The following is a 24,904-nucleotide window of genomic DNA, read 5'->3' as shown; positions in this document are numbered from 1 at the left end:
AATTGCCTTCAAGGAATTTACTTCTACTAAGCAACAGGGATTCAACAGGTACACAAACAAGTACAGATGGAAGAAAAGAGAGAACATTTATTAACACTCAGGGGAGGGAAAAGCCCAGGAAAAGTCTGAGCTTTGAAGGAAAACAATACTCTTAGGTGTACAGAGAAGGGTATAGGAAGGATTAGAAATAGCTCTAGGCAATGACCACGGAGTCAAGAGGACTGGAGTCCAAATCCTACCTTAGACACTTAACATAAAACTAGCCTTGTGACCTTGGGCAAGTCACTTAACCCCAAGTGCCCTACCTTCCCCTCTCCAAAAAGAAAAAAAGAAAAGAAATAGCTCTAGGACCTCTGAATAGCTTATGTGAAAATACGGAGAGAAGACATAAAATACTGAGTTAAGTAAACAACTGGTTGTCCAATTTGGCTGGAATATGCAGTTTATAAAGGGAAATACTGTGAAAGAAAGCTGGAAAAATGAGAGTTAAATTGTAAAGAGCCTTGAATACCAGGCAATGGAGTTTTATCTTACAGGCAATGGAAAGTCACAGATGTCTGAGCAGAAGAGTGACATGGTTGGACCTGTGATTTAAAAAAAATTATTTTGATAGCTATATGGAGGGTGGATTGGAGAGGGGAGAAACTGGAAGTAGAGAAAACAACCGTGAGGCTATTACAGAAGTCCAGATGGAAGTTAATCAAGGCCTGAATCACAAGTAGCTAGGTAACTGACTGGAGGGTAGTAATGGAGACTGAGTGAAAAATCAAGGATGACTGAGCCAACAAACCTAAGTGATTAGATAGTGGTAGCCTCAACATAAAAAGGGAAATTTAGAGGAAAAGATGAGCTCTGCTTTAGACATGTAACATCTGACATTTTCAAGGGACATCTAAATCCAGCAGATAGATGACAATGTATTGTTGGAATGTAGGAGAAAGTTTTAAGTTTGTAGAGTATGGATTTGGCTGTTACTGCATTGAAAAGATACTTTAAACCATAGGAGTGGATCTGATGGCCAAAAGATCACTGAGGTCTCAGTTACAGACCACTGTTAAGACACCCATACTAACATGGCAGTGGATAGATGACCCAGCAATGAAAAATGAAGAGTGGTCAGACAAGTAGGAGAAGCCAGTGTCACAGATGGGAGTTCACACTAATGTAGGAATAAGCATTCAGGAGTATGGGCTGGTAAACAGTATCAAAAACTGCAAGAGGACTGAAAAAAGGTGATCAGAATAAACAGCTCACAGATCAATGGGGGGTGGGGGTGGGATATGAATTCTGATTGCAAGGGATTAAGGGGGGAGGGGGGAAGGGAGAGAGAAAGGGAGAGGGAGAGAGAACAGGAGAGAGGGAGGGAGAGGGAGAGAGAGACACACACACAGACAGAGAGACAGAGTAAGTTAGTTTGTGTTTCGAGAGAGGGAGAACAGACTATTCAGAGTACAGCAAGGAAAGGGAGAACACATATAAGGGCGACTGAAAGGGATGGCAAGGTCAAACAAGAGTTTCTTGAGGATGGCACACACAAGCCATATTTCATCCTGTTCCTGTAGTCATTCCTCTTTAGGTGTGGTTTATAATCACTTCATTTTGATTATACAACAGCTTCTCAATGTCTCACTTAAAATCTTGCACCCAAAATGAAGCTACCAATTCAGAGGGTAGTAGGTGATTACTAATTACTAATACATGATTAGCTGTGGATTCATATTTGGCTTCCAATCTACTAAAAACCCAAGTCTTTTCACATAAAATGTCCCACAATCCAGCCCCACCTTTATATATTTAATTTAAAAAAAATGTAATACTGTATACTACAAAGATCCTACTAAATCTAAATTTTGTCATCAGAAATTTAGATCAACTCTATGCCGCCATGCTTCCTGCCATCTATATCTTTACCTAAATCATTGATAAAAAAAAAATATTGGAAGAAAAAGAGCAATGGGAGAAGTCCTATGGCAGGCAGGTTACTGTGGACATTATTGCATCAACTATCTTTGGGTACAGTCTCTCAACCAGTTAGTTATGCACCCACCAAAGGGTACTGGCATCTAACTAATTCTCTATCCTGTCCACAAAGATATCTAAAGAAATGTTATCAGATATCTTGCTGGATTATAGGTGAGCATCTACATCTCCAAACCATGGTTATATCTAGCCTATCAGAAACTCAGCTATCCAAAGACCTTACCAACTAGAAAGAACACTGCTAAGAACTAGGAAATAAAAATAACTTCTAGGCATACAAATAGACGTGACAAAGTCCAAGTACGTTGATTTTAAGATTCCATATAACCTTTATCCAGAATAAACTGATTCTGAATAAAACACACAAAGAGGTTGGTGACATAATACCTTAGCCCACAACATTACGAAAAGAAAGCGAGGAGAAAGGTGACTGCTACACTTACAGCAGTGAGAAGCACAAGGGGATAAAAACCGTAAACTAACCAGTCAACAAATATTTACTAGGTAGCTACTGTGTGCTAGGCACTGCTTTAAGTACTGCTGAGGATACCAAGAAAAGCAAAGGCAGTATTCTCGAGAAGCGTCTATTTTGGAGGTAGAGAGAAATGCAAATAATTATTTTAACTTTATATAATCTCTTTGTTTTTCTATAACCTGTAATGGTGTGCCTGTCTCTTATACCCATTACAATTAACTCTGCTGAAATACTAATGCATTAGTAAAACTTTCTTTAAACTTAAAAAATATTTTTGATACACACATTTATGTATGTGTGTATATTCACAATACAGATATATACATAGATGAATACACACAATACACATGAGAGAAATCATTGAAGAAATGAGGATGGATTACTTTGAAAAACTGCAAAGTTCTTTTAATGACTTCTAATGACAGGGTTTGATAAAGGACTCCTGCAGAAGATCAGATTTCAGGTGTTTAAAAGAAAAAGGGGGCAAGAATTTTCAAAGTACAGTAGTCTAGGGCCATTTCCCATCAGGACAACCAAGCCAAAATAACTTCTTATCCTGAGGGTATCACAACAAGTAAAAGTTCAACTACTTCAATGTGTTCTAAATAGAATACATTTTATAAGGACTTCAAACCAAAATAATTTTTTAAAAATTCTAGGAATGGGGCGGCCATGTGGTGCAGTGAATAGAGCACCGGCCCTGGAGTCAGGAGGACCTGAGTTCAAATTCGGCCTCAGACACTTAATACAAAACTAGCCATGTGATCTTAGGCAAGTCACTTAACCCCAATTGCCCTACCTCACCCCTTTCAAAAAGAAAAAGAAATTCTAGGAATAAGCTGAAAAATTTAACAATTCAGAGTAATTCATGTCTCAAGGTTCTGGACTCTGGACAGGGTTTATACTGTACTCTGAAGCTGAAAAAATTTCAGTGTCTAAGAAGGTGAACAATTGGCCTCTTCTTTTACTACGGTTTGATTAGTTTTTTCCTCTTTTTTAACTTGAAGTATCAAGTTGTGGTGGTGGTAAACAAAGTACCACCCTTGAAATTTCTAAAACACTACATAAATTTTAATCATTTTGGGTTTTTAACTTAGCCAGGAATTTGGTATTTCACTTGAGAAAGTTCTGGAGAGAGATGAAAATTACTGCACAAAATCTGGCTTCCAAAAGAGAGCCTAACAGGTTCCAATATTGCTCCTTCCCTAAGAAGCTGACCTAGCTCTTCAGAGGCTAGCAAGAGAGGGAAGGAATTAACATGCTCGCCACAACGCAAGGATGGGATCTCAGAGGCCAACACCTGCACCTTAAGTGTCCGAACGCAGAACTGAGTCCGAGTTCTCCGGGCCTGCAAGACGCACGGCTCCGTGCCAGAGTGGGAACCTCTCAACAGTTTGGAGAGAACAGGCGAGACCGTCTACACAAGAGTCTTTAAAAAAAATAAAAGAAAGCAAGGAAACAACTCCCAACCTGCCGAAGGCTGGGCTGCTCCCTAGTCAGCGGGCACATGTGGCAGGTGCCACCTCGGAACGAGGGAGGGAGGAAAGAAGGGGGTACGAGCCCAGAAGGGCAGATCGGGCAGAGAGAAGAGCTTTCATCAGTCCCCAACTAAAGGAAACAAACCTCAGCCCTGCGAGCGAGCGCTCCCTCAGGACGTCGCGACCCCTGCCCCGGCCGCGGCCGGCGGCCTCCGCCTCCCGTGCACCGCGCTGCCCGCCGCGGCCCCGCTCGGAAGCTGCCGGGCTCTCCAGGGCTCACTCGGCCGCCGCCATGTTACAGCCTGTGCGGCAAAATGCGTCAGGGCGGGAGGCGGGCGAGTGGGCGAGCGAGGAGCGTGCGGGGGGAGGGCCGCCGGGCCAGCGCTTCAGCTCCAAACAGCCTCCGCAACCCGCGGCCCCGCCTTCTTCCTCCCCCCTCGCTCCACTCCCGGGGGCCGGGCAGACGACGCCCGCACCGTCCCACCGGGGGTCGGTCAGTCTGGGCGGGCGCTGGGAGCCCCACGGGGGGAGGGGGGAACAAGACGGCTGACTGGGGGCTGGGCTCGTCACTGCTCCGCCCCCGGGGCCCTGGCCTCTCCTTCCCCTCGTCTCCCGGAGCCGCAGCCACAGGCTCTACCGCCGCATCATCCAGAGTCTTGGGCGGCCTACCTGGTACGGTGCGCGGCTCTCGGGTCCCTGCGCGGCGGCTCCCGGGGCGGAGCTTCAAATCTACCGCCGCCAGAAAAGGCGCCCAAACTTCCTAACCGCCTCCCCTGTAAGCCCCTTCACGGCGTGGAAGGGAGCCGTCGCGCCGGAAGTGCGTCAGCGGCAAGTTGAGGTAACCTCCGTGCCCTCGGCGCCGCTCCCTCCCCGCCGCTCCTCCCACCTTCTCCAGCCCAATTAGAGCTGGAGGGAGAAGCCTCTACTGGAAGAGTCACGGGCTGCTGCGGTGGAAGGCGCTCTGAATGCGAAGTGAAAGGATGATGGCCACTTAACTTCATCTGTCATCTGTCAGTTGAACGAGTTCTTTTATCTTAAGGGGGCCTCAGTTCCCTCATCTGTTAAATGAAGGGATTTTAGACTAAATGACATTCCTGAGCTATAAGGTGTGGTCTGCATTTTAAGTTTATCGACATTAACTGTCTCAAGTAAAACTGGTTTTCCTTGATCCACACCTCCATTCTTTTTTAAAAATTTAATTTATTCCGAACTTAAATAAAACAAGCATTTCCATAACAGTAGAATAGGAAAAAAAGATGATTGTATATGAAACTGAAAATCTATTATTTACAATTTGCTAGTCCTTTTAAATATTTACTAAAGTTATCATGCAACTTTTTTTCTCCCCCCACCTTTAAGTCCCCCCACCAAAAAAACATAAAAAAAAAAAACCCAAAGCCCACCTTCTACTGGAAGCCTTCCACAACCTCTTTAAATTCCAATTCTTTCCTTTTGTTAATTATTTCCTATTTATCCTATAAACTGTTTGCTTTGTTTATGCATTTTCTCTCTCCACTAAGGATTGTAAACTCCTTGAGGGCCAGGATTATCCTTTGTCTCTTTTTGTAATCCCACTGTTCATCAGGGAACCTGGCACACAGCAGGCACTTACAAATTGCTTGATACCAAGAAGGCCAAAAACCAGCCCTTGCCCTCGGAGTGGCTCACCTTCTTACTGGGAGACCATATGCAAACAAAGAATGAAATACTGATTTGCAAGCTATAAAGTTATTTTATGTGTTTTCAAAAACATAATTTTAAAAAGCATTTTACTCTTCTGTGAACACATAACTAAATATGCCCCAATTACTATTTCTTAATTTGTTTGTATTTTCTGATGTTTTGATATTCTTTGACCTTTCAAACTGCAGTTTTATGTGGAGATGGTATGACATAAACAAGTGTGTATTGTTAGAAGACTGCCAAGTTAGTCCTCTTCAGTCAATAGCATTTAATGAACATTTCACTTTAAAGGACACTCACCGTGAAAGTAATAGAAGGCATGTGACACTGTCTCTCAACTACATATCTTTGCATTGGGTATACCCAATTCATGGAATATAATCTCACTTTATCTCAATTTCTTAATCCAGTTTCCTTCAAAGCTCAGCTCAAGTAACAACTTTTGCAAGAAGATTACATATTTTCTCCTCAGACAGAATGATCATAAATACCTTGGGAGCAAGGTTTGTTTGTTTTTTATCTTTTTACACCCCTGTATGTAGTGTCTTACCTGACACTTTTAAGGATGGGGTTGGTTGAGTTACTCAATCAAGTCACTTCTGTCCACTTAAAGTGGTGAGATGCCTTATTACCTCAACTATTATTGTTTGTCCTTTGTTCTTCAGGAGGACCTTGACATCTGGAAGGTGATGCCATGACATGCAAGTAAATTGGATTTAAGTGAGGAAGGGCTGTTCAAAGTCACCAGCCTCACTCTCTCCTCCAGAGCCATCTAGGTGGCAAGATACAGATCAGGACTACTGGAGATGGCCCTGGATGCAGTTGGAGACCTTGACCTTTTTAAACTAAGGTCTTTAACAGGTCTCCTTTGTCTGAGGCAACCATAGGCTTTAAAGTTAGAAAAGTACTTTTAGTGAAGTACTTTTAGAGGGAAGTTATATAGAACAATAGCCTGAGGAAACTTGTTCCTTAGTCCCAAGTGTCATCTAAAAGTCATCAAATGAGTTTAAAAACCAGTGGTTCCAGTGACTAGAGCAAGTACAACATTACAACTAACTCCTTAGAGAAGGAATAACTTCGGAGGTTGAGAGAGAGGAGAGGAGAGTATGGCAAAAGCCAAAAGAGAGTGCAAACCAAGACTATGAGGGTCCAAAAGAGAGGGAGATCACATTTTGTTCAGAGCATCATGGAAGGTTTCACGAGGGAGTAACTTTTGAGTTGGGTCTTAAAGATTGGTAGGACCTTGATAGGTGCAGAAGCAGAGAAAGTGGTAATATTCCAGGAAAAAGGGATGGCACACATGCAAAGATTTGGAGGCCTACAGGTTCAAGATATGCTTGAGAAATAGCCAGTAGTCCATTTTGCATAGAGTATAGGAACAGAATTAGTGCCAGACATGGCTGGAAAGTTAGGTTAGAGAAGGAACATAAAGATTTTAGATCTCAAGCTCATTCGACTTAATTCAGTAATTCAAATTCAACTTCTTTAATGTCATAATGTTTTTTTGATCCTGATTATTTTGGTCATTCTATCTAAAATGAATTGGAATGGGGACAGACTAAACTTAGGGAGACCAATTAAGAATTTACTATGGTGAACTCCTGGCCCAAAGCCCATTATTATGGGACTCTTTCTTGATTGATGGAGATGAATGCCCAGCCCTGGTAAGGGCTGATGAAGAGTAGATAAGATGGGCAGATCTCTAGCCTTCTTTAGTTTTCTTTGGGACTCTTCAAGCATTGAGTTGATTAGGACAACTCTGGCTTCCAGCTTTGAGAGGCAGGATGCAACAGGCCAACCCTACTTCAGGTTGCTGAAGAAAAAGAATCTGGGAAGACATTAGAGAAGCTAATGTCCCCATCCCTAACTTCTTACAATAGACAATTTGGGGAGTTTCCCTCTGGATGATGGACTGCCTTTGTTTTACCTACATGTAGAGGCCCTCAAAACAAAAAAGCTAGCTCTACAGTATACTACAAAGTGAAATGGTCACAAGAGCAGTTTATATGATAACAGCAGTATTGTAAAGACAAACATTGTGCTAGAATTTGTTTTGCTTAAGTATACATGTTTATAGAGGATGTTTTGTTTTTCTTGCTTTCTCAATTGTGTTGGAAGAGAAAGAGGATGGGAGTCAGAGAATAAGGATCTAAAAGTAAAATTTCATTTGTTTAAAAAGAGGTTGCTTCCCCAATTGATGAATGGTCAAAGGATGTGAACAGGCAGTTTTCAGAGGAAGAAATTAAAGCTATCTATTGTCATATGAAAAAATGCTCAAAATCACTATTGATTAGAGAAATGCAAATCTAAATGACTGATATGCCACATCACACCTATCAGATTGGCTAACATGACAAAACAGGAAAATGGTAAATGTTGGAGAAGATGTGGGAAAATTGGAACACTAATAATGCATTGTTGGTGGAGTTGTGAATTGATCCAACCATTCTGGAGAGCAATTTAGAATTATGCCCAGAGGACTATAAAATTGTGCATATCCTTTGACCTAGCAATACCACTTCTAGATCTGTATCCCAAAAAGATCATAAAAATGGGAAAAGGACCTACATGTACAAAAATATTTATAGCAGCTCTTTTTGTGGTGGCAAAGAATTGGAAATTGAGGGAATGTCTATCAATTGGGGAACGGCTAAACAAGTTATGTTATATAAGTGTAATGGAATACTATTGTTCCATAAGAAACAAGGCGCAGGAGGACTTCAGAAAAACCTTGAAAGACTTATATGAACTGATGCAAAGTGAACTAAGTAGAACCAAGAGAACATTGTACACAGTAATAGCAACATTGTTCGATGCCTAACTTTGATGGACTTAACTCTTCTCAGCAATGCAAGGATCTAAGACAACTCCAAAAGACTAACGATGGAAAATGCTATCCACATGGAAGCATACTATTTGCTCTCCTTTTCTTTTGTTGTTTTGTTTTGTTTCTTCTTTCTTGTGGTTCTCCCCATTAGTTCTAACTTTTCTTTATGTCATGACTAATGTGAAAATATATTAAAAATGAATGTATAAGTAGAACCTATATCAGATTGTCTTGGGGAGGGGGAAGGAAAAGGCAAGGGAGAAAATTCAAAACTTAAAATCTTAGGGAAGTGAATGTTAAAAACAAAAAAATAATTCGTTTTTAAAAAGAGGTTGCTGTAAAAGGACAGGTGATTATTAATAAGAGCCTAAGTTAGGATGATAACAGTGGAAATAAAAAGGAGGTGATGAGGTATGAAATATTTCAGAGGACTAGTTTATACTGAATATGGGAGATGAGGGAAAAGGGGGGAGTTAAAATGTCTCCAGGGTTTCAGGTCTGTGACTAGCAGAATGGTACTTTGATTAATAGAAATAGGGAAGTTGAGAATTGATATAATTTCATAGAATCATCAAGTGTTGAGGGAGTTTATGGATCATTTGGGGCAACTAGGTGATACTTCAGATAGAGCTCTAGACCTAGAATCAGAAAGAGCTAAGACAGCTAAGGTCAGATTTGGTCAGTAAAATTATTTCTATAAATACACACACATTCCTGTTATGTATATCTATATATTACATATCTGTTTCACTGAAAATACACAGGAGGCACTGGAGTTCTCAGTCTCCAGCCTCTAACAAGTTCATTCTTGATCTGGTCAGACAAGCAGACAGCTTTAGAGAGGTTAATAATCAGCTTTATTCTATTCTAGTCTTCTCAAATGGTGACTGGGAGAACCAGCTCCTACAGCATTCCCTAATCACCCTTCTTGGTGGGGTCAGTCAAGACAGACACACCTGTGTACTTCCCTAAATTCCCTCAAGATTCAATGGGAGCCTGTTGAGGCACACATAGATTCCCCTACGAATTCCCTGTGGTTTTTCCCCATGGTTTTCCCTGTGGTTTTTCCCTATAGGTTCCCTGTGGCATTCCCCATGGGTTCCCTGCTCACTGACCAGTGCCCACCTGCTTTATAGGGCAACAGACATCTTGCCAACATTAAGCTCACAAGTTAACTTTAGCAATATCGTCATTCTGCACAAGCATGCTAAATATTACATTATGTCACCCCTTATCTCACAGCACAGCCTCAGTAGGACTGTCTGTCAACTATTCTGGGAAATACTATCTAGAATTCTTGGGGCTATTCTGGGAGTTATTATAAAACACCTGGAAATTAGACATTTCCATGGCCATGGATCCTGAGAAACTAACTCTAAGAAGGATAACAAAATCCTCCTTACATACAATATCTATCTATTATAATATATCTATTATCATTTAGCCTAACCCTCTCATTAATAATATATAAGGAGCATTGCTCTGAGCCTCGAAAAGGTAGTTGTTGGCCACATATACCTAATAAAGGCAGGACTTTGGAAGAAAGAATTGAGATGGAGGACAATGCCTAGAAGCAGCACCCACCTCAAGTAGATGAGGCGATCCAATGAGTTGACATATGTAAAGCCCTTTGTAAACTTTAAGGCACTCTATAAATGCTAGCTATTATTAAATGCTGCTATTCCCATTCACCTCCTTGGGAGACTGAGGAGAATTTCAGGTTTGGTGAAATCCAGGTGTTTTGTTGAAAAGAAAGATCCTAAAATATTTCTGAAGAGGTGCAGTTTGGCAATCAAGTAATAAGTAGGAATTACAAGACTTCAATATCTGCAAGTGAGATAGATGGAAGCTGAAGAGAGAAACCCTTCCCTTGGTAAGGAGGAAATTGAGTAGAAATGAATGAATGAATAAATAAACAAATGTATGGGGAGTGGGAAGGGAGGAGGAAAAAGACAGAGAGACTGAGAGAGAGATACTGCCTGAGTGTGCTCCTTAGGCTGTGGCTTGGGTGGGGAAAATCATTTTAGGGCATAACAGCCTGTCATACATAGCTCTAAAGAATAAAAGCTTAGAGAAATTAAACTCCCCTTGAGAAAAACAGCTAGTTAAGGGTTCTTTCCTCATCCAGTGGCTACTTATGTGGGGTCCCTTCCTGGATAAGAGTGGAAGCTTAAGCTATTGCACTCTCAGCTAAAAGAGGGGGCAGAGCCTGCTCTTCTTTTTACATCAGTATCCTTGACTCATTTTTTTGGTCGTGGAAACCTTTGTCAATCTGGTGAAGTCAATGGATCCCATTTCAGAATAATGCATTTACATGTATAAAGTAGAATATATAGGATTACAAAGAAAAGCAAAGGTTTATGAACCCCTCGGTAATGGTAATGGGGATTTGAAGATCTTCCCTGCCCCTTGTATTGGCAAGCTAATCTTAGCACTTAGTTTCAAGTAGGAGCTAATACTTGTATATAAGGGAAAGCCCAAGCTGAGAGAGGCCAGAACTTCTGGGAGTGAGCATCGTGGAGGCAGAGCAGCTACTGCTGGAGAGAGAGAAAAAAAAGAACTGCTGGGGACAAGAATTGCTGAGAGAGAGAGAGAACTTCTGGGAGCAAGCATCTGGAAGCTGGGCTGCTACTGCTGGAGAGAGAGAAGAGAACTAAGAACTAAACTGAGAACTGAGAAGAGAAATGAGAAATAAAGACTGAACTGAGAATTGAGAAGAAGTGAGAAATGAAAAGAGAGGAGAACTGGGAGGAGGCATGGCTGTGGTGTCAGTACTTTGTTTTGTTGTTACTTGTCAGATTCATCTGCTAATAGAGGACAGTGCTGTTGTTACAAAAGTCTTGAGACCTTACTGCTGGTTCAGAAGCCCTGAAAGAGGATTATCTTGTTATATGTTTACAGAAATCCTGGAGGAGGGTCTTGCTGACGATTTCAGAGGTCCAGTGACTATACTGATGATTTGTGTTGATTCCTCAGACCTTGTTGTTGGGTCTATGCTGACCTCACAGGCAGAAAGTGAATTGATGAGGATCCTGGCAATGTGAATGAATGTTATTGTGGCTTTGTTAAGCTTTGTTTTCCCAGGAACAGAAACTGTGAAGGACTTGAGGTGTACTAGACACTGTGAGCTTCAGTATGGAACAGGAACTGGACAAGTTACTGGACAACAAGGAGCTGGCAGGAGCTGGGACCATTGAAGGGGAACCATGGAAGCAGAGAGCCAAGATGGAAAGACCTCTCCTTGGGTATTTAATGCAAACTGAGAAGATCATGATTTACTAGGAGTAAAGAACTTTGACCTTTGCAGCTAGATGATTGAGTTAAGGACTTACTAATTAAGGATGATTGGAAACTAATCTCCAATTTTGAAAAAAGAAGCCTTTTTTTTTCTTTTTTGGAGGGGGGAAGGCTGGGCAATTGGGGTTAAGTGACTTGCCCAAGGTCATATGGCTAGTTTTAAGTGTCTGAGGCCAGATTTGAACTCAAGTCCTCCTGACTCCAGGGCTGGTGCTCTATTCACGGTGCCACCTAGCTGCCCCAAGACTTTTTGATTGAAGAGATTAAGATAATGTGACCTAGGGGTGGAAAACTTTTGACCTCTGTACTTTGTGTCAATTAAGGAGGCTTGCCTCCTTAAGAATGATTGAGTTACTAAATGAATGTACTTTGCCTAAAACTATGTGGCCATTTTAGTGATAAGTTGTTATGCCATAACATTCTGAATGCTGTATTTTAATTTCTGTGAATGTTTTGTCTTACTTTACTGAATAAATAGAGAGTTAACTATACTGTGTAATCAGAAGCTTGAAAGCTGCTCATGCTTGGCTTTACCTCCTTGAAATATGTTGAACCTCAGTGAAGAACCTGTGCTTTAAGAGGAGGAAGTAGCATATTGGCAGAGAATTCCAGCTGAAACTGGAAGTTGGAAACTTTGTGTTCAGTGGAAAGTGGTAGCAACCAGTAGTAATTAGGACTAGTGGAACATCATTGAGCAGTGTTCACATGAGACCAGTGAGGAGTAATACCAGGCTAAGACTACATGGGCAATTAGGTGGTAAAGTGGATAGAGCACTGGGCTTGGAATCAGGAAGATTCCATCTTCCTGAGTTCAAATCTGGCTTCAGACACTTCCTAGCTTGGTGACCCAAGGAAAGTTGATTAACTATGATTGCCTCCATTTCCTTATCTGTAAAACGAGCTGGAGAAGGAAATGGCAAACCACTACAGTGTATTTGCCTAGAAAATCCCACATGGTGTCACAAAGAATCAGACACACTTAAACGACTGAACAACAACAAAACACTACGGAAGAGACTGCCAGCAATCACCAGAAGACACTGGTGGCTCAGTATCATCAGGAACAAAAAGAAGTCTCTTCATAAGTACAGTCTGTTTATATATATTTCCTGTTATTTGTGCCTCACCATATGCATTCCCCAGGTATTTCTACTCTTCCCACAGATGCTATGTGAATTTGTGAAAGAGTATATCCCAGTTTTATAGGAAAAATGTTCCATTGTTGCTTTCTTATTCTGATATTTCATCCTATATCTTTGCTTTGAACTAATTCTATCCTCTGCTTAGGAAGTATGTACACATTATTGGGGGCTTGTGAACTATTATTTTAAGGGGATGCATATCCATAAAGTTGCTTGAACATTAAACAACTTGTCTAGGGGGTTTTGATGGGGTGATAGGACCTGGACCCCTAAAAGGAAAGGACCATTTCTTTGAAAGCAACCCAGTCCCTGAATTTTCCCACACATTTCAGCAGCCCAGATACACTGACCTTTCACCCAAAGCATATGGCCCAAGGCATCTGGGCCATCCCAGTCCACCTTGACAGTCCTTTCCCAGTAGTTCTTGACCCACCCATCCCAGGCTACTTCACTCCAATCACTATTGCACCAGACCTACCCCAGTCTATTTACCACTCCTCCTTAATCCCATTCAGATCTTTTCACTGTCCCTTTTTGTACATAAGTATCAGTCTCACTCCCATTAGGTTGTAGATTCACTAAGAATCTACTCTGAACTATTGGTGTTACAATAAACCTTTGTCACTTTGACTGGAAGATGGTTTCAGTGTTGAATTCTTTCCAGGTGAAAGCTGCCCTCTACCCTAACACTTTGGAGTTCCCAGAAACCCCAAACCACATCAGTTTCACCTGCAAGAGGTGGGTTTACTATCACATGGTACATATAGTGCTTTATGTTTCATCAAGTCCTATATATACATAATCTCTTGATAATCATAACACCCCTCTGAAGTGTGCAACTGTTCTTGTGTGTATTTTACAGATGAAGAAACTGAGGTGAAGAAATTTTCCCAAGACCACTCAACTATTAAACACCCTGTGGAATATCTATATTTAGGGAGTGGGATCATAGGGTCATAGACTTAGAGCTGAAAGGGAACTTAGAGATCATTTCATCTAAATTATTTATTTTAAAGATGAGGAAACTGATTCCTAGAGATTAAGAGAAAGATGAATTAGCAAAGGAGGCAGAGAAGCAGCAGCAGAGAAGTAAAAGAAAAACCAAAAAGGATAGTGTCATGGTAGAGAGAGGGATGAATTTCAAAAAGGGGGTAGGAAAGATGCTTCAGAAAAGGCTTATGGAAGGTAAAGAAGGTGAAAAGGTGATTGGATTTTTAGCAATTGGAAAGTCATTGGTGACCTTTAAAGAAGTAATTTTAGAGTGGAAATCATTATATATATTTAAAGAGTGAATAGTTAATCAATAAACACTTTTTAAAGTGTCTACAGGCACTGTGCTAAGCTCTAGAGATACAGATAGAGGCAAAAGATAGTCCCTGCCCTCAGGAACTCAAAATCTAATTGGAAAGACAACAAAGAAGCAAATATGCACAAAGAAGCTAAAAATGAGAATTAATTAAGAGAAGGAAGGCACTATAATTAAGAAGGGTTGGCAAAGGCTTCCTGTAGAAAATGATATTTTACTTGCAACATATAGAAAGCCAGGAGGTGGATGGCAGGACAGCCAGAATAAATGTTCAGAGCTGAAAGATGAGATGCTCCAGTTTGAAAGGCAGTTAAAGATGTAAGAATGGTTTAAGGCAGTGAGGACCCACTTAAGGTTGTGTAGGATGAATCTGTAATCAATTCCATCAGAATGGTTACACGATTTTCTCCACCAACATTCAGCAGCATGTGTGTAGGAATGAAGGTGACAGATGGTGGGAGTCATCCAAGGCTAAAGTTTGGCAGAGTGCAATTGGCAATATGATAAAAGGGACCAGGGATTTAGAGAGGAGGATAGTATAGAGCTGAACTGGTTCACCAAAGTTCAAGATGGGGAAAAAGAGAGTGGCTAGTGTAGAGGTGATGGCTTGTGAAAGGACGGAAGTGTCAAGAGAGTGGAGGTAACAGTGAGGATGAAGAATAGAGGTTTATAAGGAAAGGAAGAGGGAGAGGTGAAAAGTCAATAGATTATGATTAGATAAAGTGATATAGGTATTGGTTGTTAAGAACTGGAGGAATTCTAAAGTCTAGGAAGATAGGGTCATGTCTCATAATTTTCTATTCCACAGGTATCTAGCACAGTGCTTGAATATATTTTAGGATTAGGAATAATTGATTCATAGGTATGAAAATGAGTTCTGAGATAATCTAGTGACATTCATGTTCTTTGAAGTCCAGAGAAGCAATCCCACTATACCTCCCTTATTAACTCACTATCTGACTCTCCACAGTGGTTCTTCCAAACCTTTTTATCCCTCCTCAAATTTCCCATGGTTCCCCCTCCTCCCAGTCTCTTAGGCCATTTGCCATGAGCTCCCTCTTCTCCCCTCTTTCTCATCTCCTATCACTCACCCCCATTTCACATGATGAAGGGACATTCATCTCCATCATCATCATCTCCACTCTTACTTATTTTCAGTCTCTATCTACTGGCTCCTTTCCCACTACCTACAAACATGACCATGTCTCCCCCATCTTTAAAAAAATCCTCACTTGATCCTCCCATTCACAATAACTGTCCTCCTATAGTCCTATACCTCTTCTGTCTTGTATGTCCATTTTAAAAGGCCACCTACAATAGGTGCCTCCACTCTATCTCTTCTCACTCTCTTCTTAATCCCTTACAACCTAGCTTCTGATCTTATCTGTGTCTGTCTAAAATATATGACAAGAGGGACCAGCTCTACAGGATATCCATCCAACTGTAGAACAGAAATGTTCTTTCATTTTTGTATTTGTATCTCCATTACATAGCACACCATTTGGTATATAAAAAGACTTAATAATAAATGCTTTTTTATTCATTCATATGTGTTTAGGGCCAGTTTCTGGATGTTGAGGGCCAGTTTCTGACCCAGTCCATGCATGGGAAGAGTCTGACCCTCAACACATATGTAGCATGTGCACAGTGCCATGGAGACAGTTTTGTCCTGAAGTCCCCCTCCCCTTTTTTTCCTCTTTGGGCTGAATCACCCCAACCTGCCTTTGGAAGCAGACCTGATCTGAGGGTTTGAGTTTCTTTCCTAGAGTAGAACCAGCCAGGGCTACAAGTCAAACTCTCCTTCAGGATCCTGGAACAACTGTGTGTGTGTGTGTGTGTGTGTGTGTGTGTGTGTGTGTGATGTGAGGGGGAAAGAGGGAAGATACACTCCTGCTACTCTTCATTGCAGTGTATGAGTCCACAGCAGTCTGTTTCTCATTTACATGAAATCAGTCACAGTGATACTATTGACTCTTAAACATGAAATATTTACTAAATGTTAGGCAAAAGTAAGAAAAATCATAACATTTACTCATTAGAAGGCAAATGCAGGAATAATTGTAATATTTACACAATAGAAGACAAGAATAGGAAAAATCAAAATACAGTTATCCCTTCCACATCATGATTTTCCCCATTTTGGTTTCAATATGTCAGGGGTTGACATAAGAAATTAAATGATAATTTTTTGGGAGTTTTGTGGAAGTTGCATAAGAAAAACAAAGGCCAGCAGTTGGCACAGAAAAAGCATGAAAACTCAGAATTGCAATATAGTATTGTATAATATCAATGACTAGTATTGTATAATATTAATATATTTTATCATTTAATACCATAATAATTCAGACTTCTTCTCTGGTATGAAGGAGGGGCCAAAATATTTTATGTGGATTTTCCAGATTATGACAGTGCCATGTCCCTAACCCCTGCCATGTGGAAGGGTATATATCTGTATAATAGTCTGTATATATAGACTGTATAATAGTCCGCCCTTTAAGTTGGGTCACATTCTCCCACCAGTGCATACATTTGGGGAGAGAGTAGGTACATGCTTACAGAAATCTAACAGGGAAGCACATGACTTAGGATGGGAAGCCTCCATGTCCTGTATTTCTCTACAGAACAGTCTGTACCACCTGTTACTTGCTGGACAATATCTTTTCCCCATTTGATCCTCATAGTTCTCTTGCTACACAGTCATTTTTCTGCTGCTTCTGGCCACTGAAGGAACAACAAACTACTTTATTTATTTATTGATTATTAGATTTTTTTTGAGACTAAATCTCCCTATCTTGCAAGAAGTGTCACTAATCACTCATGGGCCTAATTCTAGTGCTCACTGGTAGGAAAGCTTTAATATGCTCTATTTTTCTGACTTGGGCTAGTTCTTCCTCTTCAGTCAAGAGGTGAAATGTTAAGGGAATTTGAAGATCTTCCCTGCCCCTTAATAGGCCCATGTGACTTGCTTTGACCTTTGGCCCAGCCTACAGTTTGAGTCACATGGAGCCTATGGTGGGAGGAACTTGTTGAAGGATGGAGTTGAGGAAGAGTGAGGCAGAGCTGAGAGAGCTGAGGCAGAGCAGCTAGCTTGAGAGAGGGAGGAATTTTGCCTAGGGAAGCTTGTTTGTGGGGAGGCCTAACAGAGGGAAGGCTTGGGGATGTTGGTGCTCCCCAGATTGGTGAAGTATATAAACTTCTTTGTTATCACAGTGGAAGTGGCTTTCTGTTATCTGAAGAAATCTCTTGGTTTTGTCTTTGAGGAAGAGAACTTGTTGTATTTTGTGATTCAACCCAGGAAATAAGTCTGCATATTCATAGCAGCTGCTGTGGGTATCATTGGTGATATATCTGGTATCCCTCTGTGCTCCAAGGGGCTCACTATATTAATGCCAAACTTAGAAGAAAATCCATGAGAAGTTTCCTTTCTTATTGGGTATAGGTGGCTCTAAAGAGAAATCCTGCCTTTTTCCAGACAACCAGCTCTTAGCAAAGCAATGCATCCCTTCCAGTCAGCAGAGTTCCCAGTAAAGCAAATAAAGATATTATCAGCTCCTACATATCTTCTGTAACTCCTGTCATTGCTTCCTAAGTCTTCTATCCTGAACTCTTCCTGAACTCAAATCTTTCTACTGCTTTCTTTCATCATATTCATTCAGCTGCCTTTTCAAGTTGGAGATGACTAGCCCATGAGATTTCTCCTCTGATTGGTGAATTCCTTCCCAGAATTTCCATGTGAGAAGCATCCAAACCAGCTGTGCTCACTTTTAACCTAGGTGTAGCTCCTGACTCTCAAATTTGTCCCTCATTGGGTTTCTTCCCTTGTTCTCATCTCCCCTCATTCCCACTCCTATTATGTATTTGGCATCTATGAGAATGTAAGCTTCTTGAGGGCATGGGTTTTTTTTTCCTTTTTGCTTGTATTTATATTTCCAATGCTTAGTACAGTTCCTAGTACATAGTAAGCACTTAAATATTCTATCCTTCCTCTCCTATATCTTTTAATACCTCAAAATGTTTGCTTATTAGTAATGACCCATTTATACTTTTAATGTGAAACTAAAAACCTCCATCATTCTATTAGGTATGATCCATAAGTCCTTATATAATCTTCTCAAAGTCTCCAAATAATTATTTGACCTATATTTTATCAATATCTTTGAAAACTCTGAAAACAGTCACATGTGATAGACCATAATGCTCTGTAGCCATGATTACTACAGTCAGCATTATGCTTTCAAAAAGGTCCTCTCAGGTGGCTAGTTGGCACAGTGAATAGAGCACCAATCCTGGAGTCAGGAGGACCTGAGCTCAAATCTGGCCTCAGACACTTAACACAAAAACTAACTGTGTGACCTTGGGCAAGTCACTTAACCCCAGTTGCCCTCCAAAAAGCAAAAAAAAGGTCCTCTCAGCACATTTATTCAAAGGACAGTTTTCTTTCTGGTCCTCAAAAGAGTCTTTGTTTCTTCATAACATTTTATTTGAGAGGTTATATTTCTTCTTAACCTGATTTATTAACTTTTTCCACAGATATTAAGTAAAACGTCCACATTCAAAAGTGGTAATACCTTACATATCATGGTCTAAAAAAGGTGGGGGGGGGGAAGGAAGGAGGAAGGATTTTTTTCCATACATTTGGAAAAAATCACAAACATTACCAGTAAAAGGTAACCAAGAAAATATCAATAATCACTGACCTATATGTCTACTTTTCAGTCACTACAAAATTTTTATGAGAATTATCTATACATTCACTGAAGGCATCCTTGATAAAGTTATGAAAAGGAAAAGGTAGGCTTTCCATAACTGATACTCTACCCTTGACTACATCTTTATAGTCACTCAGTTGACTGAAAGGTTCAGAGAATACAAGATCCCATTGTGCCTGTTAGCTGTCTTTAAAAATAATTTGATTTGGTAGAGCAAAAACCAACCTTAAAGATTCTTCTCCAACAAGTTGTCTCCCATGTACACATCAAAATCATTCAGAATTCCTTGAAAAAATATAACAGCAGATAATTTTGTTGGATAACCCTCTGATTTTTACTATTAAGCTGGGCATAAAACAGTTAGATATATACTTGCCAAAGCTGTTTGTCACCGTCATGGAGGATGTCCAGCACAGAATTTAAGTGGAAAACGATTCCCAATAGATGGTAAATTCCTCCAAATGCTCCTGTTTCCACGCAGCATTGTACTGGTTACATCAAGCCTAGTAACACTGCAGTCTCTTAAATGTGTTTGATAATCATTAAAAGAGTTCAGTCTAGCCACATTGAATGCCTACACAAAAGTCACTAAAAGAATGCCTACTTTCCGGACTTATTGCAATAGCAACAGAAAAAAAACAAACAAACAAACAGCTGTTTACAAGTAAAAGATCTGAATGTATCCTGATTATACAGCCAGTAACTGGCTGAGAAAGCCAAAATGTACAGCCTCAATCAGGATCCCTAGCTGCTGCAACGAATATGACTACAATTCCCAGAATGCCGTGCAAATTTCAGTTTCCACCTTTACTTTGCCGCACTGCACTTCGGGATATGTAGTACATTTCCTCTTTTTGTACACGCCGCCTGGACGGACATTTGGCGCTGCTGACCCAGAGGAGAGGGAATCCCTCTTCCAGGACAGGGTGAGACTGGAGGAAAGTGGTGGGGGGCGGTGTTGGTGAAAATTAGTCCAGTCTAGGGAGAAGTCCTGAGACTGTTAAGGATCACTGCGGCACCAGCCCCACGTGTGCCCCGCCTCTTAACCTCACGTGCTGGCTCTGCTGCTGGGCAAGGCTTGAAACCTCAGTAAACTCTTTAAAATGAGGGGTTCGGACTAAATGACCCCTAATAACTCTTCCAATTTTGAGCCTATAGTATCTGAGTCAGGGAAACTTCACTCGCCCCCAGGCAGAGGTTAACCTCCGTCCCCCGAAGAAAAAAATTATTTTAAAATTTTTGGGTGTTTGGAAGGGGAGAAGGGAACCACGGTGTACTCGATGGGGATTTGTTTTTCCCTCCCTCTTGTGTGGGGAGCTCTTCAGTGCCAGAATGCACAGAGGGAGCTCTTCCTGCACACTGGGGCAGGGATAGTCTAGGTTAGGCTTTGCCGGAGCCCCCAAAGGGGAGTAGTGGCTAACCCAGTCCTCATATACTCAGTCTCAGTGCCCAGCCATGACTGATCTCTCTGGGCAAGAGAGCTGGTCCTAGCATCCTGTGATTTAGAGCTGAAAGGGACCTTATAGGTCATCCAATTCAGTAATAATTTTACAGATGAGGAAACTGAGACGCAGAGACGGTAAACTGACTTGCTTAAGGATCCAAACGGAATCCAGAGTCTCTGACCCGCTAAATCCCTGCCCTTTACCCTTCTCCAAGTTGGTGGGTGGGGGTGATTCATGACAAGCATTCACTTTGGGCAGTACGGGGGTGGTTGCTTTCAATTCTGCTGGTGAATGGTTTGGGGTAGGTTTGGGGATTTGTACCTAGGGTTTGAGACTTAAGTCTCTTTTTAAATTGGCTTTTATTTTAACTCAACAAAATAGCTCCTTATTGAAGTGTCTCCTGGAAGACAAGCACACTTAATGTGTGTTTTGCACTGTGCCTGGCACATAAATATGAATTTAATCCGTTGTTATTGAATTAAGATACTTTTGGTGAAGTGAGTTGTTTAGGAAAACAATTCTGGAATAACAGGAGAAAAGTCCTTAAACTGTTTACACAACTTGATCTAGTAATGACACCACCTTGTATCCCCAGGGAACATTCTTACTTTGTAAGGATTTTTTTTTTTAAAGCAATCGGGGTTAAGTAACTTGCTCAAGGTTATTTATTATTTCTGTTATTATTTCTGGGTGTGGTGCTAAGTATCTGAGCCCAGATTTGATCTCCAGGTCATCCTGACATTGGAGCCAGTGCTCTTACTCGAAGAGCCACCTGGCGGCCCGAAATACTAGGATTTTAAAGAAAAATGGGAGACATCATATCTAGCAGGCCCTAGAACTCAAGCTATGCTCTTTCCTATAATCTAATTAATATTCCTATAACTTGAAATTCCTACAAATTTATGTTAATAATTTCTACTGGACCCTCACTAGGATTAGGTAATACTATTACACTTCTATTTTATTTTAATTTTTTAATTTTTAAAATTAATTTGTTTCCTTTTAGTTTGCAGGATACAATTCCACAATTCCTTGAGTTTCACATTTTGTCCCCCTCCCTCCCCTCCTCCCCACGTCGGTGTATAGTCAAGTATAAATCCTATTACACTTCTAATCTGCTTACTATCCTACTCACCGTGAAACTTTTCCAAACTTTTTCATCCCTCCCTCAAACCTCCCAACTCTGTCCCTCCTCTCTGCTGAGAACCTTGCCTCATATATAATTGAAAAAATTGAGGCCATTTGAGAGAGCTCTTACATTATTCAAATGCCTTCTTCCACTGTCTTCCCCTTTACCCTCCTCTTACTTGAAGAGGTGGCCTTTCTCCTTGTCAAGGCAAACCCCTCTATGTGGACAAGTGATTCTATTCCATTCTCTCCTCTGGCAGATTGCCTCCCTCTCTCATCTCCACTTTCATTTATCTTCAATAATTCTCTAACAGGCTGCTGCCTTACTATCTGCAAGCATGCCCAAGTCTCCTCCATCCTTAAAAACCCTCATTTGATCTGTCCACATCTATTTATCCCTTATCTTTCCTCTCTTTTGTGACTGAAGTCCTTGAGAAGGTCATCTGTAATCCATGCTTCTGCTTCCTTTCCTCTCATTATCTTTTTAACATTCTTTAGTCTGACTTTTGACCTCATATTTCAGTTTAAACTGCTCTCTCCAAAGTTACAAATGATCTCTTAATTGGTCAAATCCAAAGGCCTTTTCTCAGTCCTCCTCCCTCATGACCTCTCTGCAGCTTTTGGCACTGTTAATCCCCCTCTTCTCCCTCTTGCTTTTTTCTCTCTAGGTTTTGGTGACTATGCTTTCTTCTGGTTCTCCTACCTCTTGGACTCTTCCTGCTTAGTCTTGTCTTCTCATTCCTCTCTAGGCTGTACTTCTGACTCTACTATGCCCCAGAAACTTCTTCATGCTGGAGATTTGCTTACTCCACTCTGTATGTGTCAGAAGACCACTCACCCAAAATGACTCAGAGACTTCTCAAGGTAGAAGCAAAAACTTTATTACTATCTTTCTCAAGAAAGGGCGTCCCTAAATCCAACAAGAAAGTCAGAAGGGAGGAGAGCACTACAGAAGGCAGAAGCAAGATTATAAAGCCCTAAAGTGGGAATTCCATACCTTCTCCACTGTCCCAACTTACCATTGGTTGGTAAGGCAAGCTCACTCTCTTATTAATGCCAACCAATCGTCGCAAAGCCCTCTCCATTCATTACCCTAATTATTACTAATCAGGCTCTAATTTTGTTAGATAACATACATAATACATGAGGTCCACTATGCAAGCGCAGTAACAGCCTCAGAATACTGAACCCCCTTCAGTCCAACCTAGATGTGTCCTTATCTTGGCCTGAGTGTCCCAAGGCCGCCGTATGCTTTCTGATTGGTCAAATCCACCTGCTGCTGCTAGCTTCTTTTATTCTACATTATTTCATTTTTAGTATTATCTAGGCGTTCTCTGGGAACTGGGAACCCAACTTCTTCCCAAGGCTACTGCCTCAACTCTTCTCAACGCTACCGTCCCAATTCTTCCCAAGGCTACTGTCTGGTACTTTTTATCAGTAGTCTTGTTTCAGCAATTCTTGCATTGCTATAGAAACTTAACCCTTTGCTACCTCTCACACTACCATTCCTTTCCCCCAGACTAAAACACCTCTAATTTGGTCTCAATAGTTAATCAAATCAATAGCTCTTACATTACTTTGAAATACACAATGACATATACACACACGGAAAGGATACTGAACTTAGTTACAAAGTATAAGGAAGTAATAAGAATGTATACAGGATGTTCAGAATGGGAAAACTTCACTGCAAGTTATCCCTCATGACCTGCTTGTGGCCCGTGGCCACTCTATCTGACTGGATGGTTCCTCCTCATTTTAGGGAGGATACACAGGCCAGCTTGTCTTCATTGCTGTCAAAGCTGTGCTCCTAAATGTCCTGGACTTTTTTTTCTGGGGCATGCCCCAGATCCAGGTATCTTCTTTGTCCTTCTACCTTCTTTTCATCTTCCTTTTATGTGTTGTCTTTGCCCTTTAGATTGTAAGCTTTTTGAAGGCAGAGGCTTTCTTTCTGCTAGTATTTGTAGTCCCAGTTCTTGGCACAGTGCCTGGTACATAGTAAGCACTTAATAAATGCTTGTTGACAACTTTTCAGGATCTTCTTCCAGGTCATCTACTGTATGTGTTGCCCAAGGCCTTTTCTTCTTTCTTTATGTTATCTTTCTTTTTTCTTTTGCTTTTTTTGGTGGGCAATTGGGGTTAAGTGACTTGGCCAATGTCACATGGCTAGTTTTTGTGTTAAGTGTCTGAGGTTGGATTTGAACTCAGGTCCTCCTGACTCCAGGGCTCTCTCTATTCTCTGCACCACAGAGCTGCCCCTATGTTATTTTTCTTGATCTCATCAGCTCTCCAGCATTCAATTATCTTCCTTATGCTGATGATTTTCAAATCTACTTAACTAACCATAACCTCTCTGCCACCCTCCAGTCTCATCTCCAACTGCCATTTTGATATCTTACACTAGATGTCCAGTAGACATCTTAAACTCAGCTAATCTGAAACTGAACTTATTATCTTTTCCCTGAACTCTACTCCCTTCCTAACTTCCTTATTACTGTGGAGGGGAACACAATCTTTCTTAGCCCCCCAGGCTTACAGTCTAATTCACTCTTTCACCCCCATATCTAATCTGTTGCTGAGCCCTTATTAACATCTCTAATGTATATTCCCATTCAGTGGAGTGCTAGAACCAGTAAGTACCAGGTTCAAGATTGTTAAATTTTCAGCATGAGCATTTCCACTTCTGAAAAATCAGGGCTTAAATTATTGTCTTGTCGATTGTCTATACTTAAGTGATGAAGAAAATGTTAGACATGCCCATTAAACTGAAAGTGTGTCATGGGTACACTCCCCCTTCCCTGGAGAGCTGATTGTTAAACATTTTAGGAATCAGCTAGGTGGCACAGTATATAGAGTGCCAAACCTGGAGTCCAGAAAACCTGAATTCAAACTGACCTCTGGCACGTATGAACTGTGTGACTCTGGGCAAGTCACTTAACCTTTGCCTCAGTTTTCCTCCTTTGTAAAATGGGGATAATAATAGCATCTGCTTCCCAGGGTTGTTGTGAGCATTAAATAAGATGGTATTTGTGCAGTGTTTAGCACAGTGCCTGGCACATGTTCAATGCTATATAATGTGAGCTTGCCTCTGACACTGCCATTACCTTGTTTCAAGCCCCTATCACCTCACACCTGGACTATTTCAGTAGTCTCCTGATTGGTCTCCCTGCCTCGAGCCTCTCCCTATTCCAGTCCATCTTCCATTTATCTAGCAAATTGATTTTCCCAGAGTCCAAGTCCTCCCATGTCATTTGCCAATTCAAAGGAGAACTTAAGTGATTCCCTACTACCTTCAGCCAGGATCAAGCATAAAATCCTCTGGCCTTCATCACCTGACTTCCTCGTCTTTTTCAGTCTTATTATCCCTTACATCTTCCATGTACTCTGCAGTCCAGTGACACTGACTTCCTTGCTGTTTGTCACACAAGACCGTC

The 24,904-nt window shown here is 41.1% G+C and overlaps 2 protein-coding genes across 7 annotated transcripts in view; one reads left to right on the top strand and one right to left on the bottom strand.

Moving 5' to 3' along the window:
• The window catches only part of PPIG (peptidylprolyl isomerase G), a 96,994-nt gene extending 77,376 nt beyond the window's left edge, over positions 1 to 19,618 (bottom strand). The window contains exon 1 of one of the 4 annotated variants that reach the window (XM_069079944.1): positions 19,274 to 19,618. The gene's annotated coding sequence lies outside the window, so the exon portion shown is untranslated. Of the gene's footprint in view, positions 1 to 4,078; positions 4,225 to 4,602; positions 4,785 to 19,273 lie in introns of those variants that run through there. The other 3 variants (XM_069079945.1, XM_069079942.1, XM_069079943.1) reach the window with 3 other exon arrangements.
• An 88-nt stretch (positions 19,619 to 19,706) lies between these two features.
• The window catches only part of FASTKD1 (FAST kinase domains 1), a 54,832-nt gene continuing 49,634 nt past the window's right edge, over positions 19,707 to 24,904 (top strand). For all 3 annotated transcript variants that reach the window (XM_069079781.1, XM_069079780.1, XM_069079779.1), the window contains exon 1: positions 19,707 to 19,823. The gene's annotated coding sequence lies outside the window, so the exon portion shown is untranslated. The remainder of the gene's footprint in view (positions 19,824 to 24,904) is intronic.

This window comes from Petaurus breviceps, unplaced genomic scaffold, assembly GCF_028583685.1.
Source record: "Petaurus breviceps papuanus isolate PSGF00001 unplaced genomic scaffold, PetGlider_PUasm1.0 91133, whole genome shotgun sequence".
Classification (NCBI taxonomy): Eukaryota; Metazoa; Chordata; class Mammalia; order Diprotodontia; family Petauridae; genus Petaurus; species Petaurus breviceps.
The sequence above is the reverse complement of the archived record's forward strand: the minus strand, read 5'-3'. Positions and strand labels throughout refer to the sequence as shown.